Source organism: Vicugna pacos, chromosome 27 (assembly GCF_048564905.1).
Source record: "Vicugna pacos chromosome 27, VicPac4, whole genome shotgun sequence".
Classification (NCBI taxonomy): Eukaryota; Metazoa; Chordata; class Mammalia; order Artiodactyla; family Camelidae; genus Vicugna; species Vicugna pacos.
This window is the reverse complement of record NC_133013.1, coordinates 1,925,336-1,945,640: the sequence shown is the minus strand read 5'-3', so window position 1 is coordinate 1,945,640 and position 20,305 is coordinate 1,925,336. Positions and strand designations below refer to the sequence as shown.

The 20,305-nt window shown below is 44.7% G+C and overlaps 1 protein-coding gene and 1 pseudogene across 1 annotated transcript in view; one reads left to right on the top strand and one right to left on the bottom strand.

The window, feature by feature from the left end:
- The first annotated feature begins 5,794 nt into the window (after positions 1–5,794).
- Positions 5,795–20,305, top strand: part of LOC140689642 (uncharacterized) — a 227,539-nt gene continuing 213,028 nt past the window's right edge. The window contains exon 1 of the mRNA XM_072950623.1: positions 5,795–5,896. The gene's annotated coding sequence lies outside the window, so the exon portion shown is untranslated. The remainder of the gene's footprint in view (positions 5,897–20,305) is intronic.
- On the bottom strand, positions 19,051–20,041 carry LOC102535148 (calcium uniporter regulatory subunit MCUb, mitochondrial pseudogene; annotated as a pseudogene).

The following is a 20,305-nucleotide window of genomic DNA, read 5'->3' as shown; positions in this document are numbered from 1 at the left end:
ATCAATGAACTATTTCCCTTTCTGGAGGTCCCCAATGGAGAGGGAGACTGACCCCCATGCATGCACCCTTCTCATCCTCAGAGCCATACAACTGGAAGAATCCATCCACGGGTTTGAGGGAAGACCCTTTGAAGAATCCATCCACGGGTTTGAGGGGAGTCCTTAATTCAGTCTGGGGAATATTCCACACCCACTTCCCCACTTGGCAGATGTCCAAACACTCCTGTACACCTTATCCTCCAGAGAATAAAGGGCATTGATTAGAACTAATGCAAGGAAGGAAGCTGATAAGACCAACCAGAACAACCTGGGGCATGCTGTACACCAGCCAGGGTCCAGATCGCTCCCCAGACAGACCCTGGGTGGAACCCTCGAGAAGAAGACAGTTGGCAGGACCTCATACATTTCAGGGACTTAATTCTTAAGGGCATTCAGTCAGCTGGGAAGTAACCCATAAACTGGAGTAGGATTCAGAGACCAAATGAAAATCCCTCAGCCTTCCTTGAGAGCCCCAGGGGGTGCCTCCAAGTGTACAGATGTGAACCCTGACGCAGTAGAAGGACAGGCCATTCTTAAGTCCCATTTCATTTCCCAGAGTTCCTCAGACATCCTTGAAGGGGCAGATCCCTCAGTGTGGCCCTGTGACCCCACTGCGGGCAGAGCCAGGAGGGCACCACCAGTCATAGCCAAGCTGTGGCCCGAGCACAACCACCCAAGTAACAAACAAGACCCCTTAAGAGGGCTCATTAGACCCTCCCAGTCACCTCCAGCACCCCTATTCTCCTGGAAAGGAGCCAAGTGGGAAATGGCAGTCAGTTCAGTACCTCTAGGCCATAAATGAAGCTCCTGAGGGGGTTCACCCTGTGGTGCTCAACACTTACCCCTTGCTTCCCACCCGAATTTCTGAGAGGATCTGATACTCAGGATCAGATTTAAAACACACCTTCATCTGTGGACCCTCAGCCCCAGAATCTCAGTACATTCTTGACTTTGGCAGGCTCAGACAGCATGAAAACAGCTGTGCCGCTGGTCCTGCTCCAGGGATTAAAAGAAAACTCCTCTACCCTTTGGGGGAGGTTTTAGCTGAGGCCCTTTGCGACCTTAGGTTAGAACAGGGAACAGTGCTCAACATGTGGATGACATCTTAGTCGTCAGCCCCACCAAAGAGCCCTCTGACTGTAATACTGGGTTAATATATCATCTGGCAGAGAGAAGATGTAAAAACTGTTTCAAAGGAAAAAGCCCAGATCTCCCTCCAGCGGGTAGAATCCTTATGGTTCATTAGAGGTAAGGGGCACAGGGCTCTGTCTAAGCAGAGGAAGGAGCTGATTTACCAGGTGGCACCCCTAGTATGAGAAAGCAGCTCTGGGGTTTCCTGGGAATGGCAGGGTTCTGCTGCCTATGGTTCCCCAACTTCGGCTTAATTGCTAAGCCCTTGTATGAACAGTTAAAAGGGAAGGGCCCTGACCCTTTTTAGTGGACCCCTGATTGTGACCGGGCATTCCTGGAACTGAAAAATCATTTCATGAGAGTCCCTGCATTAGCTTCACCTGACCTGAGCCACCCCTTCCATCCACGTGTACATGAGAGGAGGGACTGCCCTGGGCGGAGGGGCTGACGCACCAACGCGGACCTCAGACTCAGGTTCTGGCCTATTTTTTTTTAAACAATTGGACCAAACTGCTAAAGCTTTGCCCTCTGGTATTCTGCACAAAAGGCTGGGTTAACTGCCCCAATCAAACATGAGAACTGGAGAAAGAGAAAGTTACCAATATCCACACTGACGATGCCTCTGCAACCCCACATGCCCTCGGGGCTGCCTGGAGGGAGAGGGGAATGTTCATCTCAGGGAATAAACAGAGTGAGAAGGTGGGGTCGGGGGGTTATGTGGTTGCTGGAGGTTAGACTCCTGCCACAGGAGAAGGTTTGGTTATTCTCTACAGAGGCCAGCAAAAGGGAGAAGCAGGAATTCGACTTCTTGTGACCTTTCCTTAGATGCTGTCTTGTTCTCACAGTTCGTTTTTGAGATTATTGAAGGGGAAGGTAGGGAAGAGATCTGGCCATCTGTTAATTACTTCTTCTCCATTCCTACTTCTTTGATCTACAGAGAAAACCAGAAGTTAGGCAAGGTATCGTGCGACCAAAAGATGAGATCGACAGATGACTGAATAAAGAAGTTGTGGTATATTTATACAATGGAATATTATTCAGCCATAAAAATGACAACATAATGCCATTTGCAGCAACATGTCCCTGGAGAATGTCATTCTAAATGAAGTAAGCCAGAAAGAGGAAGAAAATTACCATGTGAGATTGCTCATATGTGGAATCTAAAAAAAAAAGACACCAAATGAACATAAATATAAAACAGAAACAGACTCACAGACATAGAATACAAACTTGTGGTTTCCAGGGGGCAGGGGGGCTGAGAAGGGACAGACTGGGAGTTCAAAATTTGTAGATACTGACAGGCACATGCAGAACAGATAAACAAGATTATACTTTATAGCACAGGGAAGTATATACAAGATCTTGTGGTGGCTCACAGTGAAAAAGAATGTGACAATGAATATATGTATTTTCATGTATAACTGAAAAATTGTGCTCTACCCTGGAAATTGACACATTGTAAACTGACTATCAATCGATAAAATAAGGTTAAAAAAAATTACAGGGCATGATTCCATGGGTTCACCTTACCAGAGCAAGGAAACCACCTAAATCTGAGTCAGAAGTTACTGACCCTCCCTACTCAGCACACCTGGAACCTGTCACAGACCCTAAGTTACTTTTCAAAAGGACAAACCTACCAATAGGTGCGTCAGGTGGATGACAAGCTTAGTGGTTGGCCCTGTCATTGCCACTGCCTTACTTGCCTCTGCTATTCTGCCAAGCCCCCTCCCTATGACAAACATCTCCTCTGTCTTGCTGGACATTGGGGATATTACTACTGGGGGCAGGGTGAGTGGCCATGACTGCCTATTCTTCGTTACCCTCCCTGCTTGCTTACAGCCATCCGCGTGGAGTGGGGACCTGATGCGATGGCACGTTGCTCCAGGATGATAGCCTGTGGACAACATCTCTCCCAGTGCTGGGTCTGTCACCCCCACCCTCAAAGTGATGCCTGTAGTTTAAAGGTATTACATTCTACCCTGAGAATAACAACTTCACTCTCACCTTGGCTAACGGGTCTGCTGAGCCTATGCCTCTCGAATTCCACATCCCGTTAGTAATTCAGCTTCCCTGCTTGGCCTTCACCCCCACGTTAACCTCTCTACTGAATGCAAAGCTCTCACTCCCAAGTGCCATTGATCTGATCCATCTTGCTGCCACCGCCCCTACCAAACACCCCTACCAAAGGTAGGAACCTGGAATAACACCCTGGGGCTGCTCCGGACTCTGATCAATGCTTCTTTCCTTACCCCACAGTTTAAGGGTCCCCAGGATTGACTCCTATGGAAATCTCACTGATAGGTGCCCTCTGGACCCACTCAATGAATACACATAGGAACCGGACACCCCCATGGGGATCAACAGGTGATAGGCTATTTTCACTGAGTTGATCTCAGTTTTAATCTCTCAAAGATTGTTTTATTCTCCAAGGTCACCCTAACCAAAATTGTTTTTTTAAATTTTATTTTATGATTTATAGTCAGTTTACAATGTTGTGTCAGTTTCCAGTGTAGAGCACAATTTTTCAGTTATACATGAACATATATATATTCATTGTCACATTTCTTTCGCTGTGAGCTACCACAAGATCTTGTATATATTTCCCTGTGCTATACAGTATAATCTTGGTTATCTATTCTACAAATGCCTGTCAGCATCTACAAATCTCGGACTCCCAGTCTGTCCCTTCCCACCCCACTCCCACTGGCAAAATTGCTAATCCATTAAATCTATGTTACCCCTTAAAGTTTGGCTATTTCTTGTTTATTTTTTCATTCATTATTAAAGCTCCACAGGATTTTCTCACCTTATATATTTCCTGCCTCTTCATCAGAAGGCCAGTTTCAGTGATGACAAGAGACCATAAAGTCTGTGGGTGGCCATTTTGGCCAGTCTTTAGAGAACAGTGGATTGCATCTCCTTTGCGGGGTCAGGATCCACCACCACTCGGCAGGTGTAACTGCTCAGGCAGTGCCCCTCATAACGGGATATGCTAGAGGGAAGCTTTTGGTAACCAGGAGGACTTGTGATTACCAAGTTCTGTGCACATTTTAAAATGTTTCCTTCAGTGCATACCTATGTTGGGTTAACAATTGTTTCAATAATTAGGTGCTAGATTAGGTTTATTTAACCGTTAACACTCAGAGGGTTATCCATTCTGATATAAGCTATATGCAAGGAGATAGATTTCTTGTTACCCATCTGAACAGTATTGTCTCTATTAGTAGACTAGTCCAGTATTAAAAAATGAGTTGGTTAATATAATTTTGGTCTTAAGATAAATGTGTTCTTGCCCTTGAATGCTTTCATAATTGGTGGCTGCTTTTTTGTCTTTTTGTCCATTTTTATACCTTTCTTTGTCTCTGGATCCTGTGACTTAAAGATACTTGTTAACTCCTTATCAAGCAGGGACTGAGCAAGGAACTGGCACAGCTCTGGGAACAAGCCCCTCCTTTCTTTGTTACTGCCCCTCACTCTTGAGGGGGCTGAAGCCTCCCAGGAGCAGGCTAACAGGGAGGAGGAATTCTTTTCAGGAAGCTGGGGCAACAGAGGCTGCCCCCAGGCCAGGCAGTGGGGGAGATGGGAGCAAGTCGACTGGCTCTCCCGGGGCAGCCCCCCTCCACGCTTCTGCCTCTGCTGCTGCCTGGTGTCCATTCCAGGCCGGCCTGCCCCCTCCCTCCCAGCAGCACCATCAACTAGCCAAGGCCCCCTGGCGAGTGGTGTGCAGCCCAGTACCACCCTGATCCATCAGCTCAGAGGAGGCACTGGGCCAGGGGTGGGGGTGGGGGCGGGGAGGAGCGAGGTGGGGTGGGGGTCGGGGCAGGGGGCCCAGTTGAGAATGGGAACTGCCTCCAACCCCCACGTGGGCCCAGGAGCCTGGGACACAGGCCTGTGTACCCACACAGTGCCAGGGCGGCTGTTGCCATAGTGATGGGAGCCCAGACCGGCCGCACCACTCCCCCCCCCCCCCCCCCCCCCCCCCGCTCCCCGCGCTGCTGGAGGGGTGAGGGTGTCAGCTGGGATAGGGTTGCACTCTGGGCTTGGGGGGATCCCAGGGTGAGAGGGGGGACAGGCTGAGGGATGAGGGATCGCTGGGAGTGGAAGTGACCAGGCTGAGGGGTAGGGGGTGATTCCAAGGTGAAGGGTGAAGGGACTACCTCTGGATGGTGGGGGGGGGGCCTGGGGTGAGGCAGGAGGGGTCAACTTGATTTGCAGAGGCTGTATCTTAGGACCTAGAAGGGCACAGACTGGAGGTGGGGACATGAGTGTGAGGAGGAGCCTTGTCTTGGGGGGTCGGATGTGGCAGGAGGTGGGGAGGCACGGACTGGGTGGGGGATCGGAGAGCAGGAGGAGTGGGGCTGGGGGCTGTGGCCTGGCTCTTGGCCCCTGGTGGTTCTGGTTGGGTGCCAGGACCCGTCGATGGCAGGATGGGGACCTTAAGGATGGAAACCCCGCGGGGCGGGTAGGGGGTGGGGCGGTGCCGTCCCACCGCCAGGCCCCGCCCCCCCAAGACCGGCCCCAGTCCCCACGTCCGTCCGCGCTGGGGGCGGGAGGACGAGGGGCGTGCACGCGCGCGTGGACGGACAGACTCGGGGACGCGGACCCCCCAGAGCGTGTGGAAGCCGGGCGGGAGCCCAGCGTTCCCGGACCAGCTCCCGGAAGAGGAACGCGGCCTGGGGTCTGGGCCGCCGCTTGCTGTGCCTCCGCTGCCGTCGCCGAGCAGGTAAGGGGGCGCTGGTGGGGGCGCGAGGGCGGGGAGCCGGCGGGTGCGGCGGCCTGGGCTGCGCGTTGGGAGAGGCTCGCGGGTAGCGGTGCGTGGTTGAGGCCCGGGCCGCGCGACCCGTTAGGATCCTGAAGTAGGTCGGCGCCACCGCGCGGTTCGTGGTGCCCATCCCTCCCCCCCCATTACTAGTCCGTGAACGCCGCCTCTTGTCTGCAGCTTATACCCGGGTTTGGGAAACCGGGTGCCGCCCCGGGAGATAGGAGGGAGCCGTTCCGCCAGGGAGCACCTCCTACAGGCCTTCAGGCCATGGCCTGCTCCCGGAGGCGCGTGCGGTGCTGTCAGGGTGCGGCGGAAGGGGGGGGGGGGCGGTGGCGGCGGCGGCAGCGGCACCCCCGCGTGCGGAAGAGGGGTCTGCTTTTGGGAGCGGGGTGTGCCCTTGGGAGCCTGTGAAATTGCTCCTGTCTCCCCCGCGTCCTGTCCTGGGGGCCGGCTCTGCTTCCCCATGTTGGCGGGGTGCACTTCTGGCCATCAGCCTGCTCTTGGGAGGCGGGCGCTGTGCGGAGAGTGTTTGGGGGGGGGGTGGGGGGTGGGTGGCGGGTGGGTGGCGGCGGCAGCGACAGGGAAATGAAAGCAAAAGCCCGCGCCCGCACAGGGCAGCCCCAGCCCCGCCATCGCCGCCGCCTCCCCCTGACAGCACGGCTCCTGCCTTCCAGGAGCAGGCTGACCTGTACCCTGAGCCCCGCGAACCTGGGGCAGCGGAGGCGGAGGCCAGGACAGGCCGCGGGGTCATTTGAAACAATCCACAGGCTCGCAGAGGCGAACCCCTAAAGCCGCCGCTGCCGACACTGCCTCCGACCGTGCCGCGCCCGCATTTTGGGAGCAGGCTGACCTGGGGACGCGCCTGGGGCTGCAGAGGCTGCCCCCAGGCCGTGCCGCAGCGGGTGTGGGGGCAAATCGGCCAGTTCGCCAGGGGCGGCGCCCCTTTTCCGCCGCTGCCCCAGGTTCGCGGGGTCACTTGTTCCCAGGTCAGTGGGCCCCCGGAGGCAGGCGTGGTGCGGTTTGGGGGCGGCGGCAGAGAGGGGTGCTGATCCCCCCCCCCGGGGGAAGGGGCGATGGACTTGCTCCCATCTCCCCGTGGGCCTGTCTTGGCTGCGGCTTCTGCTGCCCCAAGTTCATAGGAAGCATGTCTTCCTGTCAGCCTGCTCCTGGGAGGAGGGCGCATTGCGGTCAGGGGGCAGCTTCTGCGGCGAGCAAGGACTTTCCCAGGACTGGGCTGTACTCAGGGTAACTCACTCTCCTTTCCTCTCTTGCTTCCTCAGTTGGTGGCTATAGCGGCTTTTCTGTTTTAGGTTATTACCTATACCGGGTATGGAACATAGGTTTCTGTGCTATACAGAAAAAGTTTTCTAAAAACTCTGTTTTGTATATCGTGGCTAACATTCGTAAATCTCAAATTCCCAAATTAATCCCTTCCCACCCCCTTTACCTGGAAACCATAAGATTGTGTACCAAGTCTGCGAATCTGTTTCTCTTTTGTAGGTGAGTTCGTAGTGTTGTGTTTTTCAGATTGCACGTATCCGTGATATCATATGGCATTTTTCTCTTTGTGGCTCATTTCACTTAGAATGATGGTCTCTAGGTTCATCCATGTTGCTGCAGATGACATTATTTTATCTTTTTTAAGGCAGAGTAGTATTCCATTGTATACATTAGACTTCTTTATCCAGTCATCTGTTGCTTCATTTAGGTTGCTTCCATGTCTTGGCTATTGTATATAGTGATGCTGTGAATACTGGGGTGCAGGTATCTTTTGCATTGGAGCTCCCTCTCAGTATATACCCAGAAGAGGGATTGCTGGATCATAGGGTAAGTTAATTTTTACAGTTTTTTGAGGCATTTGCATAGTGTTTTCCGGAATGGGTACACCAAAGTACGTTCCCACCAGCAGTGTAAGAGGGTCCCGTTTTCTCGACACCTTCTCCAGCATTTATCATTCGTGAACATGTGCGTGACGGCCATTCTGACCGGTGTGAGCTGATACCTCACTGTAGTTTTGATTTGCATTTCTCTGAGAATTAGTGATTTTGAGCATTGTTTTGTGTGCCTCTTGGCCATTTGTAGTCTTCATTGGAGAAATGCTCATTTAGGTCTTCTGCCAATTTTTAGATTGGGTTGTTTGTTTTTTGTTGCTAAGTTCTATGAGCTGTTAATATATTCTGGAAATTAAGCCTTTGTCGGTCGACTCATTTACAGATATGTTCTCCCATTCTGTAGGGTGTTGTTTCATTTTGCTTATGGTTTCCTTTGCTGTGCAAAAGCTTGTAAGCTCAGTTAGGTCCTGTTTGTTTCTTTGTTTGTGCTTTTATTTCTGTTGCTTGGGTAGGCTGCCCTAGGAGATCATGGCTGAGAGGTTACGTCAGGTAATGTTTTGCCTGTTTGTTTTCTTCTAAGATTTATAGTGTCTCATGTGCATGTTTAAGTCTTGAAGCCGCTTTGAACTTCTTCCTGTGTAGGGTGTGAGGGAGTATTGTAACTTCGTTGATTTGCGTGCAGCTGTCCAGTTTTCCCTACATCTTTTGCTGAAGAGACCGTGTGTATTCACTGTGTGTTCTTGCCTCCTTTGTCAAAGATTAATTGACCAAAAGTTTGTGGGCTTATTTCTGGGCTCTCTATTCTGTTCCGTTGATCTGTAGGTCGTGTTCCCCTCCCCCTCTCCTCCCTTTCCAGTTTTATTAGGTAGAATTACTACAGTTGAACTGCACATACCCATTATATTGCCTGAAGATACATACATACAGAATACTGCACTATCTTTTAGTTTTCGTGTATGTGCTAACCGTTTTGATAAGAGGTTAGATTTTGAAACTTACATACTTACCAAAGGAAGAAAACCAACTACAGGTAAGAATCAACAGGTTGTGGTAATCCAATCACAGAGGATATTCAGATGTGCTTAAAACACATATTTAAGAAATCAAAATGATAATTAGTCCATTTGTGGCCTTACTATTCCTGTTGTTATTTTTTAGATTTCTCATATGAATGATGGCATATGGCGTGTTTCTTTCTCTTTCTGGCCCACTTCATTTAGAGTGACAATCTTCAGACCCATCTGGACTGCTGCAAATGGTATTATTTTCTTCTTTTCGTATGGCTGAGTAGTGTTCCATTGTATATACGTACCACATCTTCTTTGTCCAGTCGTCTGTCGATGGACATTTGGGTTGTTTCCGTATCTTGGCTGTCGTAAATAGTGCTGCTGTGAACACTGGGGTGGGGCGCCTGTGTCATTTTGAATTTTATTTTTCTCTGGACATGTGCCCAGGAGTGGGATTTCTGGATCACATGGTACATCTATTGTCAGTTTTTTAAGGGACCTCCATAGTGTCCTCCATAGTGGCTGCAGCAATCTGCACTCCCACTGACAGTGTAGGAGGGTTCCCTTTTCTCCACACCCTCTCCAGCATCTCTCACTTGTAGTCTTCTCAGCGATGGCCATTGTGGCTGGTGTAAGGTGATGTCGCATTGTACTTTTGATGTGTGTTTCTCTGACAACTAGTGATGCTGAGCATTTTCATGTGCCCGTTGGCTATTTGTGTGTCTTCACTGGAGAACTGCTTGTTTAGGTCTTGAGCCCCTTTTTGGATCCGGTTGCTTGTTTCCTGGATGTTAAGGTGTCTGAGCTGTTTGTATGCTTTGGAAATGAGTCTCCTGTCAGTCACTTCATTTGCAAAGATTTTCTCCCACTGTGTACGTTGTCTTTTCATTTCGCTGACGGTATCCTTAGTTGGGTAACAGCTTTTAAGTCTAATTGGATCCCGTTTGTTTCTTTTTGCTTTTGTTTCCAGTAGTCCAGGAGCTGGTCCCAGAACTGTGTTGCTGTGATGTACGTCCACGAGTGTTGTGTCTCTGTTTTCCTCCAGGAGTTTTGTAGTATCTGGCCTTACGTTGAGGTCCTTCATCCGTGCTGAGTTTATTTTTGTACGTGCTGTTAGAGAATGTTGTAATGTGAGTCTTTCACAGGTAGCGGTCCAGTTTTCCCAGCACTGCTTACTGAAGAGATTTTCTTTTCTCCCTTGTATGTGCTTGCCTCCTTTGTCATGGATTGATTGACCATACGTGCGTGGGTTTCCTTCTGGGCTTTCTATCCTGTTCCACTGATCCCGTGTGTGTGTTTTGGTACCAATACGGTGCTGTTTTGACTGTAGCTCTGTAGAAGTATTGTCTGAAGTCTGGAAGGGTTATTCCTCTAGCTTTGTTCTTTTTCTTAAGTAGTGCTTTGGTAATTCTGGGTCTTTCATGTTTCCATGTAAATTTTAGGATGATTTGTTGTAGTTCTGTGAAAAAATGTCCTGGATAATTCGGTAGGGATCGCATTAAATGTGTAGAGTGCTTTGGGCAGTATGGCCATTTGAAGATGATTCATTCTTCCAATGCAAGAACGTGGGGTGTCTTTGCATTTCTTTAAGGCCTCTTTAATTTCTTTATCCAGGGTTTTGTAGGTCTCCACATGTCAGTCTTTGACTTCCTGGGTCAGATTTATCCGTAAGTATTTTGTTTTGGGGGATGCAGTGTTGAAGGGATTATTACTTTTCGTGTGAAGAAGTGCCACTCATTCCTGTATGTTGATGTTGTGTTCTGCTACCTTGCCAAATTCTTCTATTAGCCCTAGCCGTTTTCTCTATGTGGAGCCTCAGGGGTTTTCTATATATAGTGTCATTTCATCCAGATGTAATGACAGTTTTAGCTCTCCTTTTCCAAGGTGGATCCTTTTTCTTTCCTTTGCTTGTCCAGTCGCTGTACTAGGACTTGCAGTACTCTGTTGAATAGAAGTGGTGAGCGTGGGCAATCCTTGTCTTGTTCCAGATTTAGCAGACAGGCCTTCAGCTTATTTTGGCCTAGTATTATGCTGGCTGTAGGTTTGTCATGAGTCACTTTGATTATGCTGGGGACATGTTCCCTGTGTTCCCTGTGTACCCACTTTGGTAAGAACGGGGGCTTGGTGTGGTCAGGGGGCTTGGGAGGATGGTGGGGCAGTAGCAGGGGCAGGAGGAGGGGGGCTGCCCCTTGGAAGCCAGTCATCTGCTCCCATCGCCCCCACAGCTGCTGCCCCGGGTTGACTGGACCCACGTCTTTAGGTCAGGAGGCTGGCATGGTGATGTCAGGGGCGAGGGTGGCGGTGGCGGGAGTGAGGCAGCTGTGTGCAAGCCCTGCGTTTACTCTCATCTCCCCAGTGGCCTGGCTTTGGGACAGCTTCTGCTGCCCCAGGTTTGCAGGACTCACGTGCTTAGGTCACGACCCTCCTCCCTGGAGGCCGGCGTGGTTCGATCAGGGGGCAGTAGTGTGACTGCGGAGATGGCATCTGAGGCAGTTGCAGTGGGATAAGGGGAGTCTGCCCTGTGGCAGCCTATATGTTTTTTCCCCTGTCCCCCGTGGCCTGGCCTGGGGGCGGCCTCTGCTGCCCCATGCTAACTGAAGGCATGTCCCCAGGTCAGCCTCTCCTGAGAGGCGGGTGTGGTGCAGTCATTGGAGTAGAGCGGGGCGGGGCGGTGGCAGCAGCAGGGACAGTGACAGAGGGAAATGGGAGCAAATTCCTGCTCTAGCATGGGGCAGCCCCAATCCTGTCATTGCTGCCGCTGCCTAGCCCCCCTCACCACACCCCGTCTGCCTCCCAGGGGCAGTTTATTAAAATTTACGGTTAACTTAATTCTACATGTGTGCATTTTAGTGTGTTTGTGTTTGTGTGTGTGTTTGTGTTCAATGGCTTGAATTAGAAAAGGTGGTAGTTGTAATAATAAACGTTTAATAATACATGTGAAGTTACTAAAAACAGTGTCCTGGAAGTTTGTAGCTACACTTATTTACAGGATATATTTTAAGTTTACTGAGATTGAGAAATGATTCTTACAGAAATAGTTGATTTGTGATAATGAGAAATGTTAAATAGCAGAACTCTAAATATTATGACGGGTGATCATATTTTAGCACAAGTAACTAACATTACTTACATCAGTGCCATGCTTTATATTTATATGAAGAGAAACCTTACAAAAACCCTGGAAATTCAGTCATGACATGACTTTCTATAAGATGAATTTCTGAAGCAAAGATTATTTAAATATTTTTGAATATCATTTTACTATTTAAAAAAAAAGTTATCCCTTGATTCGAATCCTGAAATGATCAGTTCCAAAGTTTACACTTTTTTTTCAAGGTTTCTGTCTTGATACTTACATTTCACCACAGCCGGGAGGGATGATACACAGAGTAATTGTAAAAGTGGAATCCATGACTGTGTTGGTTCTAAATAGTTGCTTATGCCAGCACATTTGTTTCTGGTCCTTTCAGTTATTTACAACATAATAAAGACAAGCATATGTTTGTCAAAATTCTTTTCTGAGACATGCGTACCAAATGATACATGAGTATGGAACACTTTTACCTGAGTGGTGTCTTAATGTTAGATCTTAGCTGCATTATGTTATTGTTTACTTCTTAGTAATTTTGAGAACTGGTCACTTGCGCAATCTCTCTAATGTTTTACAAGCAATAATAAGCAGAATTTACTGAGTGTTTAGTTAATCGGGCACTGTTGTAAGTTATTTGTAGGTAGTATTTCATTTAACCATCATACTAATTCTGAGTTCATAACTGAAGGTGAATGAAGAGCACTTCCAAAATCTCCTCTGTGGAATCCTAATCAATGCAGTTTTGCTCTCATCCCTGACGTTTTACCCTGTGTGTGAAGCGGCGTTTGAGAACTAACTGTATTGTTGTGAGTCACTGGGGAGGGATGACATTTATTCTTTCACTTTAGACATGTCAGGTCTACGCCGGCTTGGATGAGGGATACGTACTTCCTGTAATTTTAGGGTTCTGGTTGTGCCAAGGTTTTCCTTAATTATCAAACAATTGAAGCACACATAAAACAATATGACATACAAATTTACCCACCACTAATGATAGTTATCATTGTATGCTGTTAGTGTATACCTAATTTTTATTTAAAGGGACAGTGTTTTATAACACCAAAGGCCTTTTTCTCTGATCCATTTTCCAGCCTTGCCACTACTTTTTTACTGTATAATGTCTCACGTGTATATTTATACTTTTATTACATAGGTGTGAGTGCATCAATAGTGCACCGTTTTGCGTATTTTAAAACTTTATATAAATATATCATTGTCATTTTGTTGTCATTTTGCAATTTGCTTTTTCACTAGAGTTATAGTTCTAAATTTCCCCATGTTTTTTATATAGAGCTAACATTTTTAATTGTAGGAAAGTGTCCTATTATAAAAACGTTATCGTATGCTTATCCAGTCGATTGTTGAAAAAGTTACATTAGCACTGTCTTGTCTGTAAATAGTACTGCAATGCATATCCCTGGACACACGTTCAAAAGTGTCTCTAGGAAACAGAAAGAAAATTGTTTCATCAGAGAACATGCACGTATTCCTTTTGTAGAGATTGCTCAGTTGTTCTCCAAAGTGGTATGGCTGTTTATATCCTCGTCAGCCATATGTTACAGTCTCAGTTTCCACTTGGTATTGCTAACACTTGTAATAAGATATATTAGTTTTAACAATACCATGGACAGAAAATCATAGATTATATTTTCATTTTCTCTCTCCTGATTAAGAAAATCATTGCATATCTTTCCATTTCTTTCTTAGCAATTCAAAATTCTTTCCAGGTGAGTTACCTGTGACCAATTTCTTTCTATTGGATCATTTATGGTTTGCTTTCCTTTGTATATACTGTTTATAAATTATTTGTTACTGTGTGTTTTGTTAGTGTTGTCCATCTTCATTATACTTACGGTGTTTTTATCACATAGAAATATTAATTTTAAGTGTAATCATTTACAAAACCTTTCACTTATGTTTTATTGTAATTTTTGTGATATATCAATACCCTAGCTATTACAAAGCACTCATCCCCATATATGTGTAGTCTGTTATCAATCTTATTTGCTAATCTCTTTTATTTCTCACTAGGTTCTTTATTTATGTACTGAGACCATATTTTTATTAATTTATGCTTTCAAACTATTAATGCTTAATAACCTAAGTCTATCCATATTTTTCTTCAAGAGTCTTATTGATTTGTCGACTCTATACAATTCTGTATTCATTTTAGAATTAACTTGTCAAGTTTAAACACAACTCTATTAGGATTGTTATCTTAATTTACATGCATAGATTAATTTGAGGTGAAAAATGTCTTTATGATATTGAATATTTCAATCCATAAATTAGACACTTCTCTCTGTTTATGGTTTCTGTATGAAGTAATTTTATCAAAACATTTGAAATATAAATATACAATTAAGTAAATTGACAACATAGCTGAAAAGCAAGAATTTTTAGCTAAAATGAGTTTAAGATACAAAAGCAAATACTTTTAAAAGAACATAGGTAATTTTTAAAATAAGAAAATAGTTGTAAAGAAGACTGGCCAAGTGACAAGAATAGGAAGACCCTGAGCTCACCTCACCTCCTCCCATGGAAGCACAAAAATTACAACTATTTACAGAGATGGAAAAGATTTGTCCGGAACTAAAGATACAAAGCAGGAACCACAATGAGATGTGTAGGAGGGGTGAAGGCTGGATAAATTCGAGACCTACATCTTTGGGCAGGTGACCTACAAACAGTATGATCATTGCAATTGCAGAGGTTTTCCTCCAGGAGCAAGTTATTCTTGGGGGTTCTCCACCAGGTAGAAGAGCACATTTAACATCAGCTTTGAAGGCCAGTGGGACTTGCATATGGAAGAGCCAGAGGGCTGTAGGAAACAAAGATTTTGCTCTTAAAGGACACGTGCAAAATACACATGCTTTAACACCCAGCTCAGAGATGATAATTTGAAAAGAACCTGAGTCTGACCCACTGCTTGATCTTGGAAAGGGTCCCAGAGACTAGAAGGACTGGGATTCCTCCTAGGGACATAGATGCTTGTGGCAGCATTTTGGGGTGCTTGTTGTATGACAGTGACACTGGTGCTGCTAAATGCCTTTATAAAGCTCCCGCTGTAGCCTATTAGCACCTGGTAGAGGCTTATCTACCCAACAGTTGGTCAGTAGCAGTCTTGGGAACACTGGTCCCAATAGCAACCAATGCCATCGCCTGGCCACAACAACCAGTGGTCCAGCCTCAGCCTCGGAACTCCCCAGGTCATGAACCAGCCATAGCAGGAGCCAACCACTCTCACTAGCAACTGGAATCCTCCACACAGGTTAGGGCCTGGCAACCAGTGGGCTGAGGGCCAGCCCCCTCTACCAGCGTGTGACAATAGTTGACTCTACCACAGAAGATCCCAGTCAGTGCACACAGAGGACCCTCCAGGTCACACAACTCTGGGAAACAGAGAGGAGTGTACTGCTGGGCCCCATGTAAGACTGCTTTTCCTACGTAAGTCCACTTCTACAAGATTGGGAAACATAAATGACCTACCTAATACATACAAAAAAATAGAGACTTATGCAAAATGAGGTGAAAGAGGGATATAAAATATAAAAATAAGACCCCGGAAGAACAAAGAAAAGTAGAGATAAGCAATCTGCCTGGACAAAAGTTCAAGGTAATGATCATAAAAGTGCTTACTGAACTCAGAAGAAGAACAGAAGAACACAGTGAGAAATTTAACAAGAGTTAGAAAATATTTTAAAAATCAAGCAGAGCTGAAGAATACAATAAATAAAAAATACAAAGGAAGAAATTAGCAGTAAATTAGATGATACAGAGGAACAGATCAGCAAACTAGAAGACAGAGTAATGGAAAATACCCAAGCTTAAACAAACAAAAAAATACTTTTAAAAATGAGGACAGTTTAAGATACTTCTAGGACCACATCAAGCATTCACAGTGTAGGGGGTCTCAGAAGGAGAGAAGGGAAAGAGGCGGAGAACTTATTTGAAGTGATGATACCTGAAAACTTCTCCCATGTGGGAAAGGAAATAGACAGCCAAGACCAGGGAGCACAGGGAATCCCAACCAAGATCAACCCAGAAAAACCCACATCAAGGCATATTGTCATTAAAGTGGCAAAATGTAAAGATAAAGCAAATAAATAAATCTAAAAGCAGGAAATCAAAAGCAACCAGTTATATAAAAGAGAAATTACATAAGACTCTCAATTAGCTTTTTAGCAGAAACTTTGCAGGCCAGAAGGGAGTGGCATAATACATTTACAGTGATGAAAGGAAAAAAAAAATGAAGACTATCTGGCCCAGCAAGGCTATCATTTAGATTTGAAAGAGAGATGTAATTTTACAGAAAAGCAAATGCTAACTAAGTTAAGCAGCATTGTATCAGCCTTATAAGAAATGTTAAGGGACTTTTTTAAGGAGAAAAGAAAAGACCACAAAGAGAAATATGAAAATAAAAAAAAAAAAAATCCCACATTGGTAAAGGCAAATACACAGTAGATGTTGTAGATCAATCATGTATAACGCTAGTAAGAAGATTAAAAGAAAAAAGTAGCAAAATCATCTATACCCCAAATAAGAAGCTAAGGGGTACATAAAACAAAAATACATAAAATATGATGTTAAAAACATTAAGTGTTGGTGGGGTAGTAAATGGATGATTGTTAAAATTTGTTCTACCTTAAGACATCATCAACTTAAAATAATCACATATCTGTCTCTCTCTCTCTCTATATATATATACAGAGAGAGAGAGAGAGTGAGAATGCTGTATATAAATCTCACGGCAACCAAAAATAAAAAATCTATAGTAAATACACATGCAAAAAAGAAAAATGAATCCAAACAAAATACTAAAGATAGTCATGAGATCACAAGTGAATTGAAGAAAACAGGAAGAAGAAAGAAAAAATAATAATCCAAAAAAATCCAAGATAATACAAAAACAAATAACAAAATAAAAACAAGTGTACACCAATCAATAATTACTTTAATGTAAATCAAGTAAATGCTCCTATCAATAGATATAAAGTTCTGATTAAATTAAAAATTACATATATATATATAAAACATATAATTAAAATGATGTATTTTGTGTACAGTATTATTATATGTAATGTATATAAGATAAATAATTATAGGCTCCATTATATACAGCAGAATGTATTTTTTTTCTGAGTGCACATGGATAATCTCCATGAGAGGGCACATGCTAGGTCACATGACGACTCTCAGTAAATTTAAGCAAGCTGAAATCATACCACACAACTTTTCCAAACACCACACTATGAGACTAGAAATCAGCTACAAGGGAAAGGAACCCTGCAAAACACACAAGCAGGAGGAGACCAAACAATACACTACTCAGCAATCAGTGGGTCAGGAAAGAAATCAAAGAGTAAATTTTTAAAATGTCTGGAGAAAAATAAAAATGAAAATACAACAATCAACGATTTAGGAGACCCAGCAAAAGCAGATCTAAAAACAAAGTTTGTAGCATAAGCCTACTTCAATAAACAGGAAAAATTCCAAGTAAACCACCCACCCTCACGCCTAAGGGAGCCAGAAAAAAGGGAACTAGAAAAAGCAGCAGCAGCAGCAGCAGAATCCAAGGTAGCAGAAGGAAAGAAATCATAGAATCAATGCACAAATAAATTAAATAGAAACTCAAAAAATAAAAAGAGTTACAGAACCAGGAGCTGATTTTTTGAATTGATAAACAAACATAGTAAATCTTTATACATCGACAATCAGAGAGAAAAATCAATCAAGTCAGAAATGAAAAAGCAGAAATTATAACTGACACCTCAAAAATGTAAAGAATCATAAGATTCTACTATGGACAATTATATGCTGATAAAATGAACCTAGAAGATATAGATCAATTCCTAGAAATGTAACATCTCCAAAGACTGAATCAGAGAGAAATACAAAATATGAACAGACCAATTACCAGCGATAAAATTGAATCACTAACTTTAAAACTCCCCAAATCCAAAAGTCTAGGACCCAATGGCTTAACAGGTGAAGCCAAACGTTTACTCAAGAGATTATGCCTGTCCTTCTCAAACTATTCCAACAAATTGCAGATAAAAAAACACTTCCAAACTCATTCAACCAGGCCACATCGCTCTGATACCAAAATCAGGCACCACCAAAAAAAGAGAAAATTACAGGCCAATACCACTGATGAACTTGTATGCAAAAATCCTCAAAAATATTAGCAAACCAAATTTAACAACACATTAGAATGATCGTACATCATGATCAAAGTAGCATTTATCTCAGGCATGAAAGAATGGTTTGGTATGCTCAAAGCAATCAATGTAATACATCATATTAACAAATTAAGGTTAAAAATCATATGATTATCTAAATAGATACAGAAAAATCTTTGACAAAATTCAACATTCATTTATGATAAAAACTCTCAACTCAGTTGGTATAGAGAAAACATGTCTCAATATAACAAAGGATCTATATGGCCAGCCCACAGCTAACATAGTCAATGGTAAAAAGTTAAAAACATTTCCTCTAAGAACAGGAACAAGACAAGGATGCTCACTCTTGCCACTTTTATTCAACATAGTATTGGAAGTTCTGGCCATACCAATCATAAAAGAAAAAGAAATAAAAACAATCTAAATTGGAAAAGAAGAAATAAAACTGTCAGTTTGCAGATAACATGATACTGATATTATATATAGACAATCCTAAAGATGCCACCAAAAAAAATTATTGGAAGCCATCAATGAATTTAGTAAAGTTGCAGGATACAAAATTAATATACAGAAATCTGTTGCATTTCTATTCATTAACAATGAATTCTCAGAAAGAGAAAATTAGGAAAACAATTTCCTTTACAATTGCATTAAAATGACAAAATTCCTAGAAATAAATCTAAGGAGGTAAAAGACCTGTACTTGGAAAACTATGACACTTTTGACAGAAACTGAAGAAGACAGAAACAAATGGAAAGATAGACCATGCTCATCAATTAGAAAAAATATTATTTTAAAAATGGCCATACTACCCTCAGACAATCTACAGAGTCAATGCAATCCCTATCAAAATACCAATGGCATTCTTCTTTCTTTTTTTTTCTCTTAAAAAGATTGAAATCGTTGAATTCAAATTAACTATGGGACTCAAAAAGTTCCAGTTTCTAAGTTGCAAATGAACAAATAATGCAAAAGTTCACGGACATTTAAAAATGTAAGATTATTTCTTTTCATTGGATTCCTCTACTGGCACCTACAAAGAGAGAGTGGCCCACCCGTCTCGGGCCCTCTGCAGCCTTAGTAAGTTCTTTTAACTTGTACTGCGCCATCAAAACGCTGTTGTTTTGATTTCTTACCGAAGAAGTGAAGAAACTGCCTGCTCTTAACAGCTGAGTGAGTATAATCCTGTCGAGTGACTATAAAGTATGCAAAAAGGACCATGCAATTTGCAAATGTGATGAAGTATGTAACTGGTCCCGCGATATCCCAGGAGGACACCCACCAAGTGAGCCAGGCCACTGCCCTGCCCTGAACACACAGCAGCGCGAGCCCAGCCCACAGGAGGCCACTGGTTGTGGCTTCTGAACGAGCTTCTGTTGTGGCTTTCATCTGCTCAAAGGGCCGCAGCTGTCCCTTCAGGTGCTCAGTTTTCTCCAGCAGATGGTGCGCTTTCTTTTTCTGAAACTTCCAAATGCAAGGCTGTGCGCAGTCTGTGAACCAAGGAGTTCATGCTTTCCATCTCGTTAGTCGGCTCACGACTCAGTTTTTCTTTCTTGGCGCACTGCACGGCATATGTTATTTTATTAATGACAAGTTTAAAAGCATTCATTAGCAAAACTTCCATCAAGGTTGAAGCTGCAGTTTCACTGCCATCTGCTGTGAAGACGGCGGCGGTTTTGTTACCTTTGTCTTGTTTGTAGGTCCTGAAGAAATGAACTAGCTTGACAACACTGGTTTCAGTACAAACTGACAGCAGTCTTTTCTCAATGGCAAAGTGCGTGCTATCAAGGGAAGGCCATGTCTACAATTAACTGTGATTTCAGCGGGTGGCACCACTGTCCTACACAGATTTGATCGATAGTATTTCAGATTTCTGCAGTTTCACACACAAAATCCGGAACATCGGCGGCCGCAGATACGCTCGGCCTTGGGTCCTGGGGGTGGGCAGCAGCCGTGCGCGTGCCTCATGGCCAGGGTCCCCTCCGGAGCATCGTCCCGCGCTGCGCGGCGCTCCCGCCCGGTCAGCGGTCCCCGGTTGCGCCCGGCGGCGGGAAGCCCGCGTCCACCGTGGGCGCAGCCTGGCCCGGCCCCGCCTCCCGAGCCGGCGCAGCGCGGGGGCCAGGGCGGGCTAAAGGGAGGGGATGTTCCTCTCCCCTCTCCTCTTCCCAGTGGCATTTTTCACAGGACTCTAATAACTCAAAGATGGGTATTGGCAAGGCTCTCAAATAGCCGAAAAAGACTTCAGCTGTCACCCA